The sequence below is a fragment of the Solanum lycopersicum genome, chromosome 12 (genome assembly GCF_036512215.1).
Source record: "Solanum lycopersicum chromosome 12, SLM_r2.1".
Classification (NCBI taxonomy): domain Eukaryota; kingdom Viridiplantae; phylum Streptophyta; class Magnoliopsida; order Solanales; family Solanaceae; genus Solanum; species Solanum lycopersicum.
In genome coordinates, this window is record NC_090811.1 from 44,564,687 (window position 1) to 44,587,972 (window position 23,286).

At 32.2% G+C, this 23,286-nt stretch overlaps 1 long non-coding RNA gene across 2 annotated transcripts; it reads left to right on the forward strand.

The window, feature by feature from the left end:
- Nucleotides 1-835: 835 nt before the first annotated feature.
- LOC104644974 (uncharacterized) lies at nt 836-17,152 on the forward strand. Of its 2 annotated transcripts, XR_738824.4 has the most exons (4): nt 940-1,112; nt 7,410-7,558; nt 10,050-10,140; nt 16,845-17,152. It is a non-coding gene; the product is annotated as an uncharacterized lncRNA (long non-coding RNA). The 2 variants fall into 2 exon arrangements; XR_738823.4 differs by lacking the exon at nt 7,410-7,558 and having other exon boundaries at nt 836-1,112.
- The last annotated feature ends 6,134 nt before the right edge of the window (nt 17,153-23,286 follow it).

A 23,286-nucleotide genomic window follows, 5' to 3' on the forward strand; every position in this document is an offset into this window, starting at 1 on the left:
CCGCAACTCTGTCAGGGCCCGTTTGGATGGGCTTAATAAAAGCAGCTCTAAAAAAGTACTTTTGAAAGTGCTGAAACTTATTTTTAAAATAAGCAGTTATGAGTTTGGATAAAAGTGCTGAAGTTAAAAAAAAAGTTGTTGATGTGTTTGGCAAATAAGTGCTGATAAACACTTTTTAAATCAAATGTCTGAAATATCCTTTTAGCTGTTAACATAATAAAATATAATAAATTTATATTTTACAGCCATAAATAATTATATTTTGCTATCATTCACATGTTTCTTTATGATCACAAATGATTTATAAGAGGAATATAAACTTATTATAGATTTTAAAGATATATAATTTGAATAGATTAAAGAACAATTTAAGATTTTATTTTAGATTCATCCATAGATAATAATTGTCTTTCATTCACATATTTCTTTATTATCACAAATTATTTATAAGAGGAATATAAATTTTTATTAAAGTTATATGTGCAACTTATTTTACATTTTAATAATATATAATTTGAATAGATCACTTGAAAGATTTAACATTTATTTTATTTTCATTCATTAGTAATAGTAATTGTCTATCATCCACACGTGAAAAGGGAAAAATAGAAAAAAGAGATGTTAGGGTTATGTGGGTAATTTGAAGATTGAATAAAAATATTAAGGGCAAAAAGGTGAAAATATGGTCAACTTAAAACAACTTATAAGCTGGAAAAAAAAGCACCCCTACCTCAGCTTTTAACTTTTGGCTTAAAATAAGTTTTATTTAACTTAAAATAAGTTATTTTGAATATTGTCAAACAGCTAAATAAGTCAAAAACCAGCTTTTAAGTCTGTTTGACCAGCTTTTAAGCGGAGCCAAATAGGCTCTCAGACCTCTTCTTTGTCGTTGACCGGAGACCACACCCCTAAGGCCAGGAGCCGTCGATCTCCCCTATTGTCCTTTCTCCTCTCTCTCTCTCTGTCTTTCTCTCTCTTCTCCTCTTTCCTGTTGTGGCAAATCCAACCGAGACAGCAGCTTTGTCCAGCACATCTGTCACCAGCAGCGAGATCTGACGGAGTTTTCAAAGTTTCAAGCTGGTCAAGAGACGGAAATTTAACAGATCCTCTAGGTTTGTCCCTTTTCATTTAATTATTATTCATCTCAAAATATTCTCAATTTTCATTCTCGATCGGCTCGTGATTTTCAATTAGAATAAAATACTAGATGATATGAAGTTATTAGCATGAAAAATATGGCAAAATGAAGAATTTTGCTGATTTTATGCTCCTTTGTTTAAGAGGAAAAAAATATCCAATTCCTTTCCTTTTTGTTCTATATGTGTAATATTTTATATCTTCTTCATATTTAGTCTCTTTATTTTCTAAAGAATTAGTCGTAAAATTGTATGTATTGATCCTTACATGGTCGCTAATTATTTTCTCCCTTAAATAATCTTATGTTATCTGTTGTACCTTTAATTATTACCTCCTTGCCTTATATAATTGAATACAAATTCTTACTTTTATGAATTTCAAAAAATATTGATAATAAATGGTTCCCTCATGCCTTCTATAAATTTAAACACTCTTACATGCTCTAATTTGGTAAAGTTTTCCTAATTAAAGAAGTGTCGACAGATTTGGCTTCCTTCTTAATAAGATAAAAAGTTCAATGGACTTAATTCATTATTTTTCCTTGTGGTTGTGTCCCCCTATTTATTATAAAATCACTCCTTTATTCTAATTATTTCACGAATAAATACTCACACGTTCTAGAAATTAGAAAAAACACTGTCGTATCTAAATGAAATATTTGGGAATAACCTAAGGGGGGACAGTGTATATGTGCTAAGTGTTTTATTTTATTGTTTTTTTATATTTGATTGTTATAAAAATCAGTCTGTATCACTTAGAAATAAAATCGGGTAAATGTGTCATAATAACTGACCTAAAATCAAGCCATCGTTTATCTGTAATTTCGTTCTACTTTTAATCTAAAATAAATCAGCATGTAAGAAATTAAATTTTGCGCTTCATGATAAAATTTGAAACCATGCTTATGTGATATTATTCATGCTTTCGTATGCAGAGATCTTTGTCTAAAACCACTTAATCTTGTGGGAGGGTTAAAATTGAGTAATTTTTCGCCTAATGACTCTAATATATGTAACAAGGCTAGATACAATGCCTATAGGATTTTATTTTTCCGAACTTGATTAACTGTTTAATAATCCATTTCATGAGATCGAAATCATGACTATAGGAAAACTAATTTTCATATGTTATTTGGAGTACAAAGCATGCATATAGGTTAAATAATTTTTATCATATTCTTCGCCTAGAGAATCATGTCCGTATGATTTAATGAATAAGATTCATTATGTTGATCAATCAAGTCTTTAATTAATTGTAGCATGTAAATAACTAATGTTAATAATTATATATTTTCACTTAGGATTCATGCTCGTAGTATTTTCATTAATAAGATTGATAATAGAATTGTAGTATGTCAAACAATCAAGTCTTGATGCAGCTTGAATAACAATTTTCTTATTCTTCTCCTAGAAAATTGTGTTTGTACGTTGAATAATAGTTATTTTATTTTTCGCCTAGAAAAACATGTCTGTAGAATTTAATGAATAAGATTGAACATGTCGATCAATCAAGTCTTGAGTTAATTGTAGAATATTAATAACCAGTCTTAATAATGATATATTTTCTTTTAGAAATCATGCCTATATGAGTTTCATCAATAAAATTGATAATAAAATTGTAGCACCTTAATTAATTGGTAATCTAAATATTTTTAAATCTTAATCTATTTGAAAATTGATCTTTCCCGGTTAAATATTCTAATTGATTTATTTCTGCATTTTCGTACTAATTTTCCATTTAATTCAATTAATTATTGAATGATAATCAGAATCTTTTTAAAATGAATGTTTGTTGTCCAAAGTAAATCCTGCAAGAAATATTTTAGTTCTTGCATTATAAATAATTGTTTGGCCACTTAAAATCAACTAAAATAATAAATTTTGCACTATGTCATAATTTTGCCATTTTATTAATGATTATATTGTTGCGCCTTCCTACTTACATGATTGTATGATGCACACTTCGCATGAGACCTTTAACTTTTATTGTGTTTGCAAACATGCTAAATAATCTAATCTAGAGGTCAATTAGAGTTTTAAGTGCTAATTACCCGTCCAAATTGTTTCACCTAATGTTTAGAGGGACTAATTAACAATCTATATTTTATTTTAGTCTAAAACTTTCCTAGATAGTCTAGTGTCTCTTGAACATTAAGAAGAGACTTACATACCTTCTAGGACGCTATGTGTGAGGAAGATAAGGTAGGGGTAGTTAATCTCTTTAACGAAGATGATGAAAGTTTACTCGATCATAAAACGATAAAACTGATTTTGTCTTTAACATATTATAACTCGTGTGTTTATCCGTAGAAGAGTGTTAGTTAAGGTTTTGAAGTCTCCATTTACTTTTCATTATATTTGTTTCTAATAACAATTATTTTGGGTAGAGAATACATTAAAATAGTTTCTTGTCGATATACTTGTGTATAACTTTGTCTTTCCGGTTATCTTCTTTTACTGTCTCATTTTTAATATATGTTTATTGTTTGTTTATTCATCTAGTTCGCATGCTTAACCACATAGTAAATAAATGAAGTGATCTTAATTGCTAATTGTAACCCCCTCATTAATTGCATAAGATACAGCCTGGGCACATAACTGTAGATGTCGAGAGATGCTTAACACCTTTTCCTCAATGTAGTTTGAAGTATTAACCGATCTCTTATTCATTGACCCTTTAGTTAGATTGGTTCGGTTATATAGGTGTATCAACATGCCTTAATTTATTAGGTGACAACTATTCATTTCAAACAAAACCCGATAGAGTTTTTAGGTCGTGCACTGAAATTTATATTCAAAAAACGTGGCGCAATATATGCATAAGCATTCATAATGTTTTAAAATAAAACCATCAAACACTAGCTTAATCATCATAATCCTTTTATTGTGTCTTCTAACTTCTACCATTGGATCTCGAAGATCTCTATCAACTAAAATACCTCCTCCATTTCTATTTCTTGATACTCATGAGTATTACAACTTAAACCTGTCCCTCCAATGCCTTGGTACCTTCCCATCTGGTATGCAGTACACAAGTTATGTTTATCATCCTTTTATTGAGAATCTTTACAAACTTCATGGAATTTCCTTTTAATAGCCTTACTCTTAGCTTAGGATAACTCTTAAACCATGTACCACCACATCCCCTTGCCCCCAACCGCTACTGAAGAATGACCCTAGTCCATAATCATTTCCCAAATATATTAGAGAGACTTAACTAGACAAACTGTAAATAAAATAGAAAGCTAATAAAACTACTGAATCAAGCGGAAAGTCTATGAAGGATTAACAAAACCACAAACCAGATAAAAACAAGAAATAATTCAGGGAATATACTAAATTAATGAAATGCACACAACAAAATAATTATGAAAATACATTAATGCTAAAATGGCAAGGAGAAAGGAATATATAAAATTTCTAAATGAAGATGGTAGATTTTTACATTGAAATCACGAACAATGGCAAAAATAAACAATAAACCTAGAATATAGACATTGAGAAAATAGCAATGACAAAATAATATAGGGCAGAGTTTTAGAAAAAATAGAATTGCAGTAATTTGAGTGAAGACAGACTTTCAAGAAGATTAAGAAATGAAACAAAATTTCAAGAATGTACCACAAAGTACAAGGAAAAATGCAACATACAAAATATTCATAATAGGAAATAAATACTATAAATTTGACATGGACAATCAAGAAATTAGGCACCGTCTTGAAAATACCAAAAGAAATAGAAAACAAAGAAAAAAAATTAAAAGAATCTAATGCCCGAACAACTACAATGCTATCCTAACCAACAACCTCAATACGATTTGAGTCAATATTTAGACATTTTGAAAATATAAATTACTGAGAATTTTTGTGAGTCAACAGTAGGCATGTGGTTGCAAAGAACACTAAATAAACTATATTATAGTTGCTACCACTTACACCATTAACCACAAAATATTATTAGTTCTTCTAAAACATAATTGACAATGTATGTACAAATAATTTAATCTCATATCTAGTAACATGTAATACAATAGTTTTTGACCATTCAAGACTCTTATAATTAATCATTACAGAATCTCAAAGTTAATTTCTTTAGAAGACCTCTCACATTATATTTGAAACAGGTCAAGACCTCATTCCATACGCCTATATGACAAGAGTTGTATCCTCAGAGCCTTTCCCTTTTTCGTTAATTAGAAAAATATACATATAAACATTATAGAGAGAAAAACTCAAAATTATCAAACAATGTATGCCACAATAGTTATGGTATTGACAAAAGTTTTTCTTTCTTTTATTTGATCAATGAGTAGTTACTAATTATCTAATAAATAGAATTAGTTTAGAAAAAAATAAGATATATATATATATATGCCATGTTTGATGGATTGGTTTGTATTCGAAAGAAGTAGTCATAATATAAATGTGATTGTATGGTTTGTTACACTTTCAAGCTATAACATAATGAATTCACTTAATTTTCATTACATTATCCAAAGACACTTTCATTTAGGGTGCAATCTTTTCTGACTAATTTTGTTGTAAGAGAAAAAAGGAAAATATATCATCAATCAACAACATTCGCATCAAATGCTAACGATATTAAAATTAGCTAAAATCATAACATTATTTATAGATTTTGGTCTCTAGGTTATATTTACGTGTACAATTTGTTACTTCATTTGTTGCTAGGAAAGACCACTCACATCCAAAATAGAAGTATTTAAATATGTTTATGAGTGCATCAATGATATTAAAGAGGTAGTGTAAGTTTTGGTTTGGGTCGCGCATGTGGATCGACCCGACCGACCCAACCCCCCAAAAAATTCTGAATAAAACAATTAAAATAAAAAAGAAGTTAAATATTAATTCAAGAAGGGGTGAGAACAGTTACATGTAGTTATTCCAACGTTGTTATGATGTTCTTTCTAAATTAAGTCATTTTTCTTTGTTTTGTTTTTTGGTTTTTACTCTTTATAAAAGTGAAATAAGAAGAACAACAAGAATTCAAAAAGGATGAGATTAAAGACACAACGAAAAGCATTTAGTTTGTAAAACACTCTCTTAGCTTCCTAGTGTTTTGAAGAAAGGATTTGGAGCAATACCTAAAGTTCATGATTTAATGTTCTCGAATAAAGTTCACGAATCTTAGATTGTATCTTGTTTACATACAAATATTACAGGTAGGAAGGAATAATACTCTTATGTTATATAAACATATTTTGTGAGGCATTTCATAACTTGATAGTATTATTTTGATTTGTTTCGTGCATAATTTTTGTTATCAGTGCAAAAGTTTTGCAGCCATTTTTCCCCTTTCCCCTTGATTTTTCAAAAAGTAAATTACCTACACACTAAAAATAAATGAAATCTTGAAAGGATAATGTGATTAATAGATCCAATGAATCGAATGATGTCATGATTGAAAAAAGGGGATAGATATTCAAAAAATTTCATAAGACTCTAAATTACCCGCAAGCAAACTACATTAGAAGGGAATTTTTTATCTATTTTTATCATGGCAAAGTAATTCATCCTTGACACTTTTAGAATAATTTAATTAAGCAATGGATACTAAATTTCAATCTAATTCATTATTTTAATCTATGGATTATTCTGCAATTGGAATTCCCGGTCCTCTCCTTTGTTTATTTCCTTAAAGGAGCGAAGTTCAAGTTTTAGTAGTGGGTTTTTCCTTTGTTAGGGTGGGAGATTGTTTTTTTTTATAATCCTATTATGAAAGAACCCAAACTTATCCATCCTCAATAGTATTATCATGGATTTATTCTAGTAGTTATTCTTGAATATAATCATCATGGTAATATTGTCTCTACAATACCTTGTTTTAATAAAAAAATATCTTATTTGAGATTTTCACATCTTAATCAAAATCTTAAGAGGTGATCTTCTTTAAGTTGACCAACGTTAAAGATACTTTTTTCAATGGTAGTGTTATATATGAAGGGAATTTCTTACCAGAATGAAACATCAAATTATGTGCTTTCATTAATGTGAAAAATGAGATCACAAGAGTTCTACATGTCTTTTCAACCCGTATTTATAGTATCTTAACACAAATAGACGATGATTTATGCTTTCAAACTACTTATAAAGATGCTAGGTATGTTTTTCTATTAAACATCTATGGAGAAAAGCACAGCAATGTGAAGTGTAGTGTATGAAATTCTTGTACATAAGTCAAGCAAGTATTTGAGAAAACGTCATTTATTAACGATGTTGTTATGTAACTTAGCATACCACCTTGCATTAGCAGTTCTGTTGACAATGTGGTGATCTACATAACTGAAAGGATATATATTATCGCTGGAGAGAAAAGAAGGTTGAGACTCTCAAGAGTACATGACACCTAATTTCGTAAGGAGGATTCTACCGTACATCAAAAACCTAATTCTTTAACATCAGGTGAAAATACAGTGCATTTGATGGTATTTTCCATTGTTGTCAAGTAGATAACTTTTTTTAGTATTATATGTTGAAACATATATTCTATCCTTTCATTAGAACTTATTATATTTTCTGTTTTACCATTGTCAAGGAGTTCTAATGAAAGGACAAACTACATGCTTTAGCAAAGAACATGAAATAGGTTGTATAGTTGACAATAATTGAAAATATCATCAACGTCCCTAATTCTTCAATTCATGTACATATCGAGATTGTTTTTGTAGGGATTGAATCATCTCTAAGGATATCATTGTCATGTGCTCATGAGAATCCCAATCTTATGAACCCTGAAGTTATATGGACATATCCTTTAGTAATGTTGATAGCCATAATGTCCTTCAAAAATCAATTCAAGGTAGCTCTACGACGCAATATGACTATTAACGAAGAAAAATTTCTCATGATTTTTGTGTCCAAGATTTACGTACCGCTGCACTTATATGTTGTTACTCCTTCCTGTATATCCAATAAATATAAAAAAAATGTCCCAACATACATTATAAAGAGTCACATAGCTTAACTTATATTCTATTGTGATCTCATTTTTCTCATTAGAAGCTGGTACATCATTTCATGTTCTATTCCAATACGCGATCAATGTCATAAAATATCTCCACCAATAACAATTGAATTTTCTACTTAAGACAATCTACAAAGCGCGTCTCCGAAATTTGATTGAGATGAGTAAACCTCATATAAGTGAATTTGCTGATCCAGAGGAGGGACTGAAGTTACAATGTGATACTATGATTAAATATTATGTTCAGGATCGAATAAAGAGCAATAACATCAACAAATGTACGATAATATTGATGAAGAGGAATAAGTTTCCAATCTTCGATTATATAATTACCATCAGAATAATTCTCGTACACTTGAAAAAAGAATAACCCCTCGATAAAACTTAGAACTTTTGCATTTTCAAGAATGACATAAAGGAAATAACATGAGACTCCATTCAAGTAACAATAAAGCGATAAAAGAAAATAGGATTTGATTGAAACCTCATTCAATATTTGTTAAATGTACAGTGAAAATTTTATTACATGTAGTTCTTCGCTACAAAGATAATAATGAACTAATATCTAGTGATTCCCTTCATTGGACATTCCCCGAATTATCAATACTTATTTAGAGGAAAGGGAAGACACTACATATTTTGTCACACATCTTTGATTTCATGTCCTTTATTTAAGTGTAGTATGTGGGTATTTTAGATTGTTCATACCAATTCAATTGATAAACAACAATCTTAACTTCTCCTCTGGAAACATGTTATTCCACTATCTTTTTTGGTAACCTCCATATATTCATTCATAACTAGAATTGTATCTTTACAAATTGTGCCGTTATAGAATTTCTCAGAGCTATAAGCCATGTTGTACTTCTAAAATTTCATTTAATTTTTTGTAATTCGCAAGAAAATTGAGTTGCTAAATATATGAAGAAAGGAGGATTCGATTGCAAAAACCTAATCATTTATCAAACATATAATAATAGATGTGAAAGAGGAAAAAAATATGAGCAAACCTAGTTCATGAACGCAAAAAGGTTCCATCAATTCTAGCCCCAAAAGCGAAAGATTTCTCCGTGGAATTCATCACCATGTATCTGAGTTTTCTCTAGTGGGTTCCTTTTACCCATTAGGTCCCTAGTTTTTAGTTAGATTCTTGACTCCCTCTATATCATCTAAACCTAGGGTTTCTTGAATGATAGAATTGTTGGGTTTTTATCTAATAGAATGATTCAAATCAAATTATAATGTTATTACTCAATTTATTGCACGAGTTTCAGAACCCTAGCTATGTATTTCTTTAGTTCTTGAATTACGCTTGTTAGGCCACATTTTTAGGTTATTTTAGATATACATGCCTTACTTTTGAATGTGTCATTAGTTTCTTAATGTGCATTATAGTTCTCATATCATTTTCATCTATCCATTATATGATAAAAATTTATTAATACTATGTCAATCACTTAATCTATTGAAAATAGCATATACCGAGTTGGACTAGGGTAAGCTACCGAGATAGTCCCAGAATTATGAGCCACATAGGTAGTAAGTCCCCAATGTGGGCATCATTTGAGTGATTACACATGAATTCCTCTATATATTTGGTCGGGTATATAGGGTCCTCTCTATGGGGAATATACATTAGAATCCACATTTAGAAAATGTGGTTTTATTATTGGTTATTAGTAGCACCCACAGTTCAATCACACTCTAGTGCATTGACCATTTAAGTTTAGTTAATATTCAGTCTTAGCAGGTTATAAATTGGTCATTGAATTTAGTTTGATCAGTATTTAATGTCAATATAATGCTCACATTAAGCTCTTGCTTTATTGATTATTCAATTATATTATGTTTCCGGTTTACTCTATCATATATGCTAATTACATTTCAAGTACTAATGCATAATCAGCGCTACATCTTCTCGTGATGAAGGTTTAGGTACGCAGAAGTCACATCATGCATAGATCAGTTTCGTTCTTCAGTCCAGCAAAATTAATAGTGAGTCCTCATTCTCCGAGGACAGGTGCATTCTTACTTTACAACCTCTCATCTTTAGTTTATGTTTGGTTGATCTAGTGGGGACATATCCATACATTTCAATCAGTTTTATAAGCCTATTCATGACATAGTAAGATTCAACTTAGTATTTGAGTTTGATATTTCTGTTGTATTAAACTCTTTGATTTGATATATTTAGTTTTAGTAGATGAGTATTCCCCACTATTTCCAAATTATTATGATTAGATTCCGCATCATTTACTATTATTCTTAGTATGCTCATGTTATGCTATTGTGGTTATCTGTAGGTCAGTTGGGATCCTAGGTCTCATATACACATCTAGAGGGTAGTTTGGGGCGTGAAAACATGGTATCAGTGCCCCCATGATTAAGTTTCTTAAGATGTCATAAAATCCTCTCTAAGTTGAGTCCTTTCATGGGTATGAAGTACACCACATCTAATGAGAGGGAGGCTACAAAGTATATTAGGAAAAATCTTCATTTGTCTTGTTACTTTTATCTTGCGTAAGGTCTGATCAAATTATATTCTAACTTGACGTTCTACTTTTCAGATTATGCCTCCTCGTAGAGCTAACACAAGAAAAACAAATTCCATGAACGAAAAAAATCAGCTCCTCAAGTCCCAGATTAGAATGTTTTGAACGCATAATTTAGGAGCACCATTCAAATTTTGGATTAGAGTGTTGCCAACTAATACAATCAGGGGATTCCATATCATGCTCATGCTATTGTTGGATCAGCTATAGCGTAGGTGTGGGATTTTATGAGAATGAATTTGCCAGAGTTCTTAGGATCACAGGTTAATTAGGATTCCAAAATGTTCATTTATGAGGTTAACAAAATCTTTGAGGTGACGCTAGTAACTTGGAATGATAGGGTTTAGTTAGCATCATATCAACTTATGGATGTAGCTCATAAGTGGTATGCTCAATGGAAGGAGAACCCAGGTACAGATCCTGCTCCAACTATTTGGTATTGCTTTATTGAGACCTTTCGGACAGGTTTTTCCCAAGAGAGATAAGGAAGGCAAAAACTCACACATATATGAACTTGAGGCAAGGTATCATGATAGTCCAAGAGTATGGCTCAAGTTTACCCAACTCTCAAGGTATGCTCCTAACATGGTCTAAGGCTCAAATGAATAAGTTCTTTTGTGGAGTGTTATACTTAAAGAAAAAGAGTCGAGGAATACTATGTTGCTGGAAGATATGAACATCTCTAGGCTCACGAATCATGCTGAACATTTTAAGGGTGGTAAGCTTAGGGAACAAGCTACGAAGAGTGAGAAACATAGGATAGGTAACTATGATAATTCTCAACAGAAATTAGGTGGTGTAACTCGCTCGCAGTTTCAGCAGAAGCTCCAACACCTTGATCAGCTAGTGTTCTATCTTTCATGTTCCGTAACAATAAAAAAGTTAGTTGGATCATCCTCTTAGAGTAAAGGTTTTATTTTAGGCACACAAACCTACAAACTTGTCCCAATAATGTCTATCAAAATATGATATGCTTTGGGTGTGGTCGATCTAGTCAAAGGTTGAAGTAATGTACTTCTATATATGGTTAATGAGGCAACAATGTTCGAGATCAGTCCAGAATTTTTGCAGCACCAGCAAGACACCCGACTTAGTATGGTAACACATCTGGTACATGTGGCAGTTAGTAAAAAATATGTCATATGTTGTCTAGGCTCTCTAGGATTAGGAAGATTTTCATGATATGTTCATTGGTACGTTACAAGTCTTTCATTTTAATATTTATGGATTTTCAGATCTAAGGTCTAATCTTTTGTCACTCCTTATATAGCGGTCAAATTCACAATTATCAAGAAACTCTGTTAGAACCTTTCTCACTCCCTACTCCCATCGGTGATCCACACATATCTAGATGGGTATACATTAATCATTTTGTCGTAGAGTTTCTCAGAAAGTCACCTCATCATATCTTGTAGAGTTAGAAATGGTAGATTTCAATGTAATTCTAAGCATTTATTGGTTGCATTACTATTATGATTTTGTCATGGGATAACTAGGATTGTTTGTTTTCAGTTTCCAAATGCACTAATCTTATAATGGAAGCATAGTAGCTTAGAGCCTATAGGTAGATTCAGTTTTTTACATTAAGACCAGAAAGATGATCTCTAACCGTTATAATATCATCTAGTTCGTGTTAAGGATTAAATATCCAAAACCTCAACTCTTGAGTAAATTCGTGTAGTCGATTAGTTCACAACTGCTTCCAAAATATTTTCTTGGAGAATCAATTTTTAAATTGATCTCTTTGCGGATACCCGACATATATGTAGTCCTCCTTATAGAATGACCCTACTTTATTTTGAGAAATTGAAAGAGAAGCTGAAACACCTTCTAGATAAGGGCTTCATCAGACCTAGTATTTCACCATGAGGTGCACCAGTGTTATTCTTAAACAGAATGATAGTTCTCCAAGAATGAGAATTTACTGTATGCAGTTGAACAAGGTCACAATCAACAAAAAGTATTATTTACCTAAGATTTATGACTTGTTCAACCATCTTCAGGGTTCTAGTATTTTCTCAAAGATAGACTTCAGATCAGGTTATCATCAACATAGAGTTATAGATAGTAATATTAGGAATACAACCTTCAGAATTTGGTATGATCATAATGAATTCGTAGTAAGGTTATTTGGACTAACCAATGCTCCTTTAACTTTCATATAGTTGATGAACAAATTTTTCAAGAAGTATCTGCACTTTTTTGTTATTGTCTTTATTGATGATATCCTCATTTAATATAGGAATGAGGAAGAACAAGTGATTCATTTGTGGGTTATTCTGCAAACTGTCAAGGAGTGTCAGTTATTGTCTATGTTTAGCAAATGTGAGTTTTGGCTGCACTCAGTTTTCTTCCTTGGATATATAATGTCGAGCACAGGGATTCGAGATGATTCCCTGATAATAGACGCAGACAATGTCATAGACCTACCTCTCCAATATCAGAAGCTTTCTTGGTTTCTTGTGGGTTACTATAGAACATTCGTGGAAGGAATTTTATCCATAGCCTCTCTGTTGACTAAGTTGACTGAGAGGAAGGTCAAGTATCAGTGGTCAGATGATTTTGACAAAATCTTTGTAGAAATTATAATCTAGGTTGACTATAGCTCCTATTTTGACTTTGCTAGAAGGTCAAACGGTTATCTCATATATTGTCATTTTCAACATTCGTCCTAGGTTGTGTGCTTATGTAGCGAGGTAATGTTATAGCTTATCCTTCTATACTACTTAAGGTGCATGAGAAGAATTAACTAAATCATGAGCTCAAGCTGGAAGCATATGTGTTTGCACTTAATATTTGGAGACATTACTTGTTTGATGTTCACGTAGATATGTTCACATACCATAAGAGTCTACTCTTTGTGTTAACCTAGAAATAGTTGAATCTTCACCAGAGAAGATGGAGAGTTTCTTAAAGGTTATGACATGAGTGTGAATTACCATCTTGGTAAGGCCAATGTATTAGCGGATGCTCTAAGCATATTATCAATTGGTAGTGTAATACATGTTGAGGAAGAAAGAAAGGACCTAGCAAAGAATGTTCATAGACTTTTCTCCTTGGAGTTCATCAAATAAGAAAATCAGATAGTGGTGTAACGAATGGGGAAAATGTTAATCGGTGGTGCAGGTTGAGTATAAATAAGACAATGATCCAATATTGTTTGAGATAAAACATGCAACCCATCACCAGAGACTGTAGGTTTTCTCCCAAGGGTGAGATGGTGTACTTCGCTATAAGAATCGATTATGTGTTTCTGAGGTAGGTTAGTTGAAACAAAAAATTCTTGCAGAAGACCATAAATCCAGATATTCTATTCATCCTGGCGTCACTATGATGTATTACAATCTGCAGGAAGTCTATTGGTGGAATGGTATAAAAAGAGATAAAGCGGATATTTTTGCTAAGTGCCCTATGCCAAGATTTACATTAATGAGATTGTGAGGTTGTATGGGGTTTCTTTGTATATCATCTCACATAGAGGTCCTCATTTCACCTCTCATTTCTCGAAGTCTTGGTACTCAAGTTAACCTAAGCACAATATTTCATCTACAGACGGATGGCCAGGTAGAGAATACCATTCAGACATTAGAGAACATGTTGAGAGACTATGTGATTGATTTCACGGGTAGTTGGGATGATCACCTTCCTCTTATAAAGTTCACCTACAAAAATTGTTCCAATTCCTTCATTTGGATGGCCCCTTATGAGAAAATTTATGGGCGCAGATGTGGGTATACAGTTGGTTGGTTTGAACTAGGTGAAAAATCCTTGATATGACATGATTTAGTCCATGAATCTATGCAGAAAGTGCAATTCATTAGAGATAGACTTAAGACAACCCAAAGTTGCTAAATATCCTATGTAAATGTAAGGGAAAGGGAATAACAGTTCCAAGTTGATAATTAGGTTTTTCTGAAAGTGTCTCCTATGAAAGGAGTGATGAGATTCGTAGAGAAGTGGAAGCTCATTCCTAGATATGTATGCCCTTAAAGTATCGTAAAAAGGGTTAGTAATGTGGTTTATGGGTAAGTGTTGTTATAAAAAGTCACAGTTGGGCATCCTGTTTTCCACATCTGTAAAGAAGTTGTTGGGTTATCCAACATCAATTGTACCTTTAGAAAGTGTGGCTATAAAGGATAGTCTCACTTATGAAGCGGTACCAATTGAAATCTTTGATCATTAACTTTGAAAGATTAGAAACAAAGAAGTCGCATTAGTCAAGGTTTTGTGGAGGAGTAAGTCTGTAGAGAGAGCTACTTGGGAATAAGAAGTAGAAATAAAGGCCAAGTACACTCACCTCTTTCCTTGAAATTCAATTCAAACTTGAGTTTACATTTCCTCTTATGTTTTTCTGTTATTCATGCGTAAATTAAGTTTTAGTACAATGATCCTTCAGTTTGTACTCTTACTTTAAGCGTATTTGCATGTTCTTGGAACATAGTTCAACCACAAATAAGATTCGAGTGTCTAGGGGTAGGGACTGCAGCCCTCTCCCTCCATTTAATTTAGTTTAGCCTTCATTCGAGGTGTATTTTCTGAAGGGGGAACTATTGGAACACCTCATAAACTAGACCTAAAAAAGAATCACATACAACATATCCGAAGTACTGAACCACTATAGGGTTAACGGACCATGGTAGGGTCCATGGTTTGTTGACCTATTTGTATTCTTGAGTTTAACTCAATGAGGCATAGACTTCAGATCACAAAACCCTTCAAGGATCACGGTCTAGATAACAAACCATGTATTATCCATACGGACCTCAAAAATCTTATAGATCCTTACGCCTTAGTGAGGACCACAAGGACCTTAGCAATTCGTGGTTCTTCACACAGACTGTGGGGTAGTTCGCGGAGGCTTAACAAGTAGACCCCTAGAATTGAGCCTCTAGATCGAAGCCCAAGTAAGGATCACAGGGATCTTCATAGTTTGGGTTCCTCCACACAGGTCGTGGTTGGGGATTGTGGACCAAACCCCAAAACCCTCAGACCTCCGGTCATAGTGAGGACGATGGGGACGTCCAGGTTCCTTACAAGATCCATGGAAGTAGCAGAAGTGGTCGGCCTATTAGATTTTTATTTTTTTGTATATTCCCTTTTTTGATCGGAACTTAAACTACGACATTTAACCCCTAAACTATGTTGTTTTAATCAGTTTAATCCTAGAAATGTAACTATTACATACCATATTCAAATCGTTATTCAAAGCTTAGAAAATTAGAAGAGCAAAAGGAGAAAGAGGAGAGACCCCCCTAGTTAAATAACCCAACAAGTTCAATGAGCTCTAGCCTTGAAATTAAATGATTTATCCGTTGAGTTTATCAGGAAGTATGTGATATTCCACTAGTGGGTTCATTTCACCCTTTAAGTACCTATATTTCAGTCGGATCCTTTACTCTCTCAATATCATATAGACCTAGAGTTTCTTGACTGAGATATTTATTGGGGTTTTAGCTGTTAGAATGGTCAAAATAAAATTATTATCTTATTAATCAATTCATTACATGATTTTTAGAACCGTAGCTAAGTGGTTCTTTAGTTCTTGAATTAGCGTGCTAGGCCAACTATTTAAGTAATTTCAGTTGTGCATGCTTCATTTTGAAATGTGTCACAATTAGTTTATTAATGTGTATTCTCAATTGGTATGTCATTTTAAGGTATTTGGTGTATCAGAGACATTAAGTCATACTATATTAATCACGGAATATATTGGGAGTAGAATAATACCGAGTTGGACTAGATTCAGGTACCCATATAGTTCAAGAACCATGAGCCATTTAGGTTTTAAGTCCCCTTTGGTAGGCATCGTTTTAGTGATCACATCAGCATGCCTCTATACCTTTGCGCGGGTATATTTGGTTCTCTTGATGAGGCGAATACATCAGACTCCATATTTAGCTCGTGTGGTTTTTTTATAGATTATTAGTAGCTCCCACAGTTTATGTAAACTCTAGTTCATTTATCATTTCATATTAGTAAGTATTCAGCCTTAGCATGTTATGAATTGGTCATTGCATTTTATTCGCTCAAAATTCAGTATCTAGATCATGCTAAGATTACGCTCTTGCTTTATTTCTTGTTCATTTTTATGTTATTTTAGATTTACTCTATCTTGCATGCTGAATAACTTTCAAGTACTAAGACATACTCTAAGCTTTTTCTCGTGATGAAGGGTCCGATCAAAGAAGTTAGATCATGCATTTATCGGATCTCGATCTTTGGTTCGACAACACAAATGGTGATGTCTCATTCTTTCAGGACTAGTGACATGTTTATTTTGCAACTTTTCCTCTTTAATTTCAGTTTGGTAGATCTAGTAGGGGCATGTCTCAATATAGCTAGTTAACTTCAGAGGCTTATTTCAGACATAGTTAAATTTTGCTTAGTATCTGAGTTTTAGATTTCTGTTGTATTAAACTCTTCGATTTGATATATTTAAATTTACTATATGCGTACGACCCATAATTTTAGATGTATTTATGATTTTCTTTTGGATAAGTTATTATTATAATTTTGTATGCTCATATTATGCTATTAGGGTTAACTTGGGGTAACTTGTGATCCTAAGCCCCGTGTCCGCATATGGGGGCAGTTCATAGCGTGATAAAAAATATTGCACCTTTCACAAGGAATTGCAACTAAGAATATTTTGTAGTAACTGCATTATATATTTATTTTAAGAATATATTGTAATCCCACAATTTAAGAAACATAATATCTTGTCCATTAATAAAAAAAATCACCTCTCTTCCTACTTGTCGAATGAGTGATACTAGGGCTTGAATTATTTCTTGCATATAAGGAATTCAAACTCTTTACTTTTTGATGTAGTGTGTGTGGATTGAATACAAAAATGCAATTTTATGTGCTGACATTCCATTCTCTAGCATGGTGAGCATATAAGTCACTATAAGTTCTTTGCAATATTTTGTTTTTCATCATGTATTCCTAAAATACCTAGAACAAAAACATTTCAGAACTTGGTATGGAAAAACAAATTTAAATATTATCCTCAAAATTCAAAAATTGAAACCTGTCAAAAAATATAATCAGAAAAAGATTAAACAATAAACATATTTTTCTCAAAGAAGAAAATTGAGCCTACTGAATGCATATTCTCCTCATAAGTAAATTATTCCCCTCAAGTTCCCTACGTTAATAGATTACATCCTTCTAAGACTGTATGATCTTACTCACCTGTGCAAAGATACATATACCCATGGTATCAGTGGATCACCCAATGATAGTAAAGTACACTTCAAATAATAGATTTAATAGTAGAAGATGTCCATAAAATTGGTTCTCTAAAAATTAGAGGAAACCCCTCTATTTATAGACAACAAAGGTTAGTGAGAAAAGGTCCATGTTGTTCCTTATCAGAAGTACGACAACCTTTCGAGAAAGTCACAATCCTTCTGAAAGTTCACAACTTTTAATAAACGTAACACCTTTTCAAAGAGTTTACAACTCTTCATAAAGTTGGAACTTTTCATTAAAGCCGCAACTCATCATAAAATTTATTACTCTTCACAAATGTCACGCTCTTGTTTTCCGTTCCCACTCTTTACAACTCAACAATCCCTCTCATTATTGGTGAATGAATCCAAGACAAAGAAACTGAAAAGTGTTATACTTTACAAGCAAGAATTAATGCATCGACATAATGACTGAAAATATGTCAGATATATATATTCTGTCAATTGGTAGGAGTGACGTACTCGAAATTGTCGAGCTTTAGTGTATACATAGACAACCATATTTCACAATTAAACCCTTTACCAATTTTAGTTCTCAGACTCCTATAGGTGATTTCTAAAAAGTGTTATCCCATAAATACTTAATTTGGTCATATCTTCCAAACATAGAAAATCATTATAAAATTTGGGCTTTTTTAACTAATTAACAAGTCTTATTGTTTTATCCTTATTTATGAACATTTTATTCAACATGAGAATGAATTGATAATACTATTCCATCATTCACAAATTTCTTTTCTCTTTGAGCTTAGTTTTTGAGATCTCTAGTTTGCTAGGTCGAGTTACCACAATAATAACTTGTACTAAGCAATAAACCCATTCTTTTAGATGATCTTTGAATATTCCCTCTCGTAAGGCCTTTTTTTAAGTGGATTCTATACATTATCCTTTGACTTTATATAGTAAAATGTGAAAATTAGACTAGAGAGTAGTTTTCTAAAGGTATTGATCTGGACGATGAGTACCTGAACCTAAATTATTAAACGATATAGCGCAAAGTATGCATATTTAAACGGAATGCACTAAGAAAAAAGGATATATATATATATATAATAAGGTTAATTAAGTTTTAATGTTGAACTATACATAGCTGAGAAGCATAATCTAACAAGGGTATAGTGCCTTCTCGCATAAAATCTCTTCAAGTTTTTGTGTCAAGAAAATTCTTTTAAATTTCAATTAGGTTATACATGTTGCATATGCATTAAGTGGTTTTTACTCTTTGCGTCAATGAGGAGGATTAGTAGCCACCCTATAGACTAAAGGCTCCCAACACCCTTTATACAAGTTGTATATTATTTGTCAATATGATAACTATAATTATACTAAGACAAATTATGGAAAAATGGAGTTAAGAATTTGTTTGTTGTTTATTTGTAGAGTCATAACCTTTCCATATTCCTTTAACCCGCAAATGGTCGTAGAAGTAAGGCACAAAGTAAGGGGTGGTCTTACATTCCTCATTTTGGTCATACCCGACTTTCACTTGATTGGGCCTTGCTATAATTTTGGGACCCTTTGAGGATCGTCTTCAAATTTGTTGATTTCCATTTGGTGCATATGATCGTAAACATCGGTAGTTTCATCGAGTTTTCATACCACAAGTGTAAATTGATGGTATCCTAAAAGCCATCATTTCAACATTAACATGTTTGGATCTGGAGTGGATTTCTTTAGAATTTTCGTATTCACATTTTTGTTATGAAGACAATTATTACTCTTTTTATAGATGCTTTGAGTTCTTCATCAAGAGAAGGGAAAGATATCGCTCGGATGCCTTCTCCATCACACTATTAGGTTTCTTTATTTTTCCTAAATAGAGGGGAAAGATTGAAAAATGTTTAGGTTACTTTGTTCAAGATTTAGCTCAAACAGAGGTTGAACCTAGAAAAATTATATTTCATGCATAAAAACACAAATGATGAGAAGTTTTTTGTCTAGCATAAAAGATAGAATATACTTTGAACGATGCAACCTTTTGCTTCAATTGTGGGTTGACATGCATAATACATAGAATATTCTTTGAAGTATGGAACCTCTTGCTTAAATTTTAGGCCGTCGAACAATTCTACAGACGACCTGACATAATATATATTCTTGATGGTACATGAAAAAAAATTTATAGTCATGCAAGAAGAATGTTATATCTAACCGCCCCTGTGTGTAACGACTGGATAGTACTCCCTAGACGTAACCAGGGTCTTCGTCATCGAAGATCCCTTTGGCAAGCCCTTAGAATTAATCATCTCATCATAGGTAAAATAAAAGCGGATAAACTAAAACTTTTCTTTGAAGTTCAACTTCATTGAACATATATGAAAAATAGACTACGATTGTCTCACATGACCATCTAAACATAAGAGTACAAGACAACATTAAAATATGTTTCATAATAGGAATTACAATAAACTCTTTAAAATAGGAAATGTGAAACTAGAGTTATGCATCTTTATCTTCGGACTTGAAGACTCACCAACTTGGGGTTAGCAATCTATGTTTTTAAAAGAAATAGTGGAATATCTTTAATGGCCTGAACCTACCCTTTGTGTAGAGAATAGAAGAGAATATGGGTTAGTTCAAATCACATGAACTATGTTTGAAAACACATGCATGTAAATCACTTGAAAATATGCACAAAGGTACATTATTTATAAGCATGCCAAGTTAAGTTTTAAAGATTTCATGCACATCCCAATAACATATACAATTCCATGAAATAACAACAATAATACATTTTCATATTATATGTTCAACAGTAACATCATAATAAATCATTAAGAAACATTTAATCAATATATCACAATACCTTAATCATAATCCAATTCAAGTCAACTAGTGCAATGTATATGTGAAACCCATAACCTCACATAAACAATTTAAACTAGCAAAGAGACCATAAGCATTTCCTTTACATCATATAACATCATAACACGTGTAGTCAACCTCATACGTAACAATTTAGACCAACCTCATGTATATCAAGTGAAACCAACATCATATAATACCAAAATTATATAGGATTTACATTATGTATTTCATCCATAACAAATGTACATAAAGAAACCACCTTAGGACTCTCCTCAAGGTGAATTTGTGCAATGAATAGGTAAAGTCTCATACTCTTACCTAGAGTAAGTACACCTCATAAGTAATCCTAGTTAGTATTAATCTTTTAAGTTCATTCATTTATTTTTTACTTTTGGGAAACTTTGCCAAAATAGACATTAAACCATCTGAGCTAAATATGGAATACAGTTTCAACCCGTCACACCAAAAGGAGGACATCCTACTGGCCGAGGTAGGACATGTACATGATAATAACATCTATGTGGATCCATACTAGCTAGGTTTCCTATGGTGGAACATAGTTAAGGAACTAGGAGATTGTTCCTAGAAACTCTATTTATGCTAATTGGCATTGTAGTTTCCACCTTATGAGAACATTTGGTGAATGAACCTACCTTTTTGGAAGGGACACTCTCATTCTCAAGTTCAATCGGTGCTAAGCTAAATTCTCATTTTGAAGTATCTTTAAGTCTTCCTTAGCATAAATTTATAACATAGGTCTTAGGATTTTAGCCCCTTATATAAGATGTTTATAGATCCTAGGCTCAAGGATGATAAATTCCTTTCATCACTACCCTGTGAGAACATTACATCAAAACATAGTAATACGATGTGCATGGGAATCATCTCCAATCCCTCTTAATAATACACCAATCATCATATCACACCCATCATGTTCATTACATATTCACACATTCATAACTTCATCATTCATACTTCAATTGAACAACATTACCAAGAATAGACTAACATTATTACAATAACGTGTTCATGACCTTGAAAGTCTTACCGATGGCCTTCAAGAAATACATCCAAGACATCACCCCCAAATACATGATAATCACCCAACAATTTAATAATCATGATCATATAATAGTAAATTATACAAGAACATATTCAATTATATCTCCCGTAATCATAAACAAACCTAATTCAAAAGTTAGTGTTAGGGAAAGAGGAGTATTCATGGGCCTTTCTAAGGAATTAGGTCAAATACTAAAGCAATACATCAATCCACACAAAACCAGACATAATCATCACTGATAATCTAATTAAGATTAAAAAATCTAGTTAGAAAGAAGACCCAAGAAATTGGATGAAAATTAGATTTCCGAAGAACATTGAAATCGAATTTTGTAAGAACCCCTTGATGAAAGGATTCCCAAAAGTGAATAGTATCCATATAATAAAAATTGTAACACCTGAAAACGTGATTTAGGTGTATCTATATCCTAACATGTATATTTGATCTAGTCATCGATATGTTGTTTTTTACTGATTATTTTTCATAACTTTTGTACACAAAGAACTCTTGTTTTTGATATTTATCACATAAAGCAAATAGAAGAAGAGGATGTATGCATTATCTTAGATCCTTGAATAAATCATTAAGGGATGAATGATGATATTCCATGTTGGAAATAATTTTTAACTTAGGGTGTGTTTGGTATGGAGGAAAATGTTTTCCTGGAAAACAAGTAGATTCTGGACTTATTTTCTCATATTTGGTTGCTAACTAGAAAAATATTTTCCGGTAATAATTTTTAGTGTTTAATTTATGAATGAAAAATATTTTTTTAGAAACATCTTTATTTTTAATAGAGTAAAAAATAATTACTTAAATTGAAATTATTTTTTAAAAACAAAATTATTATTTTTTTCGGATGGTGGTGGTGGTTGTGGAGGGGTGGGGGGTAGTGGTCAAGGGGTGAGGGGGTACGAGTGAAAAAATAAAAATTTGAAGTTGATAGTATTTAAAAATCAAAATTAATATTTTAGGAGGTTCAGGGTGGGTGGAGGGTTTGCCGGGGGGGGGGGGGGTAGGAGTTCAAAAATAAAAATTTAAAGTTTAATTCGAAAAGTAAAATTAATTTTTTGGGGAGGGGGTGGGGTCGGGTCGCTGGCCGGTGGTGGGTGGGCGGTAGGACGGTCAGGGATCGAATGAAAAATAAAATTTTGAAATTGAAAATATTTTTTTCAAATTAATGTTTTTGCCAAAAATAAAATTTAATTTGGAATTGGATGAGAGTTTTGGAAAAAGTTTTCCTTAACTTTTGAAGGGAAGTAATTTCTCTTAATTTTGAGAAAAATGAATTGATTTGGAAAACATTTTCCAAAATTTTGTCCCAACCAAACACGAGAAAATTGGAAAACTTTTTCCAGAAAATGTTTTCCTTCATACCAAAAACACTCTTAATTACTACCACGGTCAACTTGTACTTATTTTTTTACTTCTGCCGAAGTCGTTGAATTTTCTTGACAATCAATCTCTGACCTTGTCCATCTTATGCA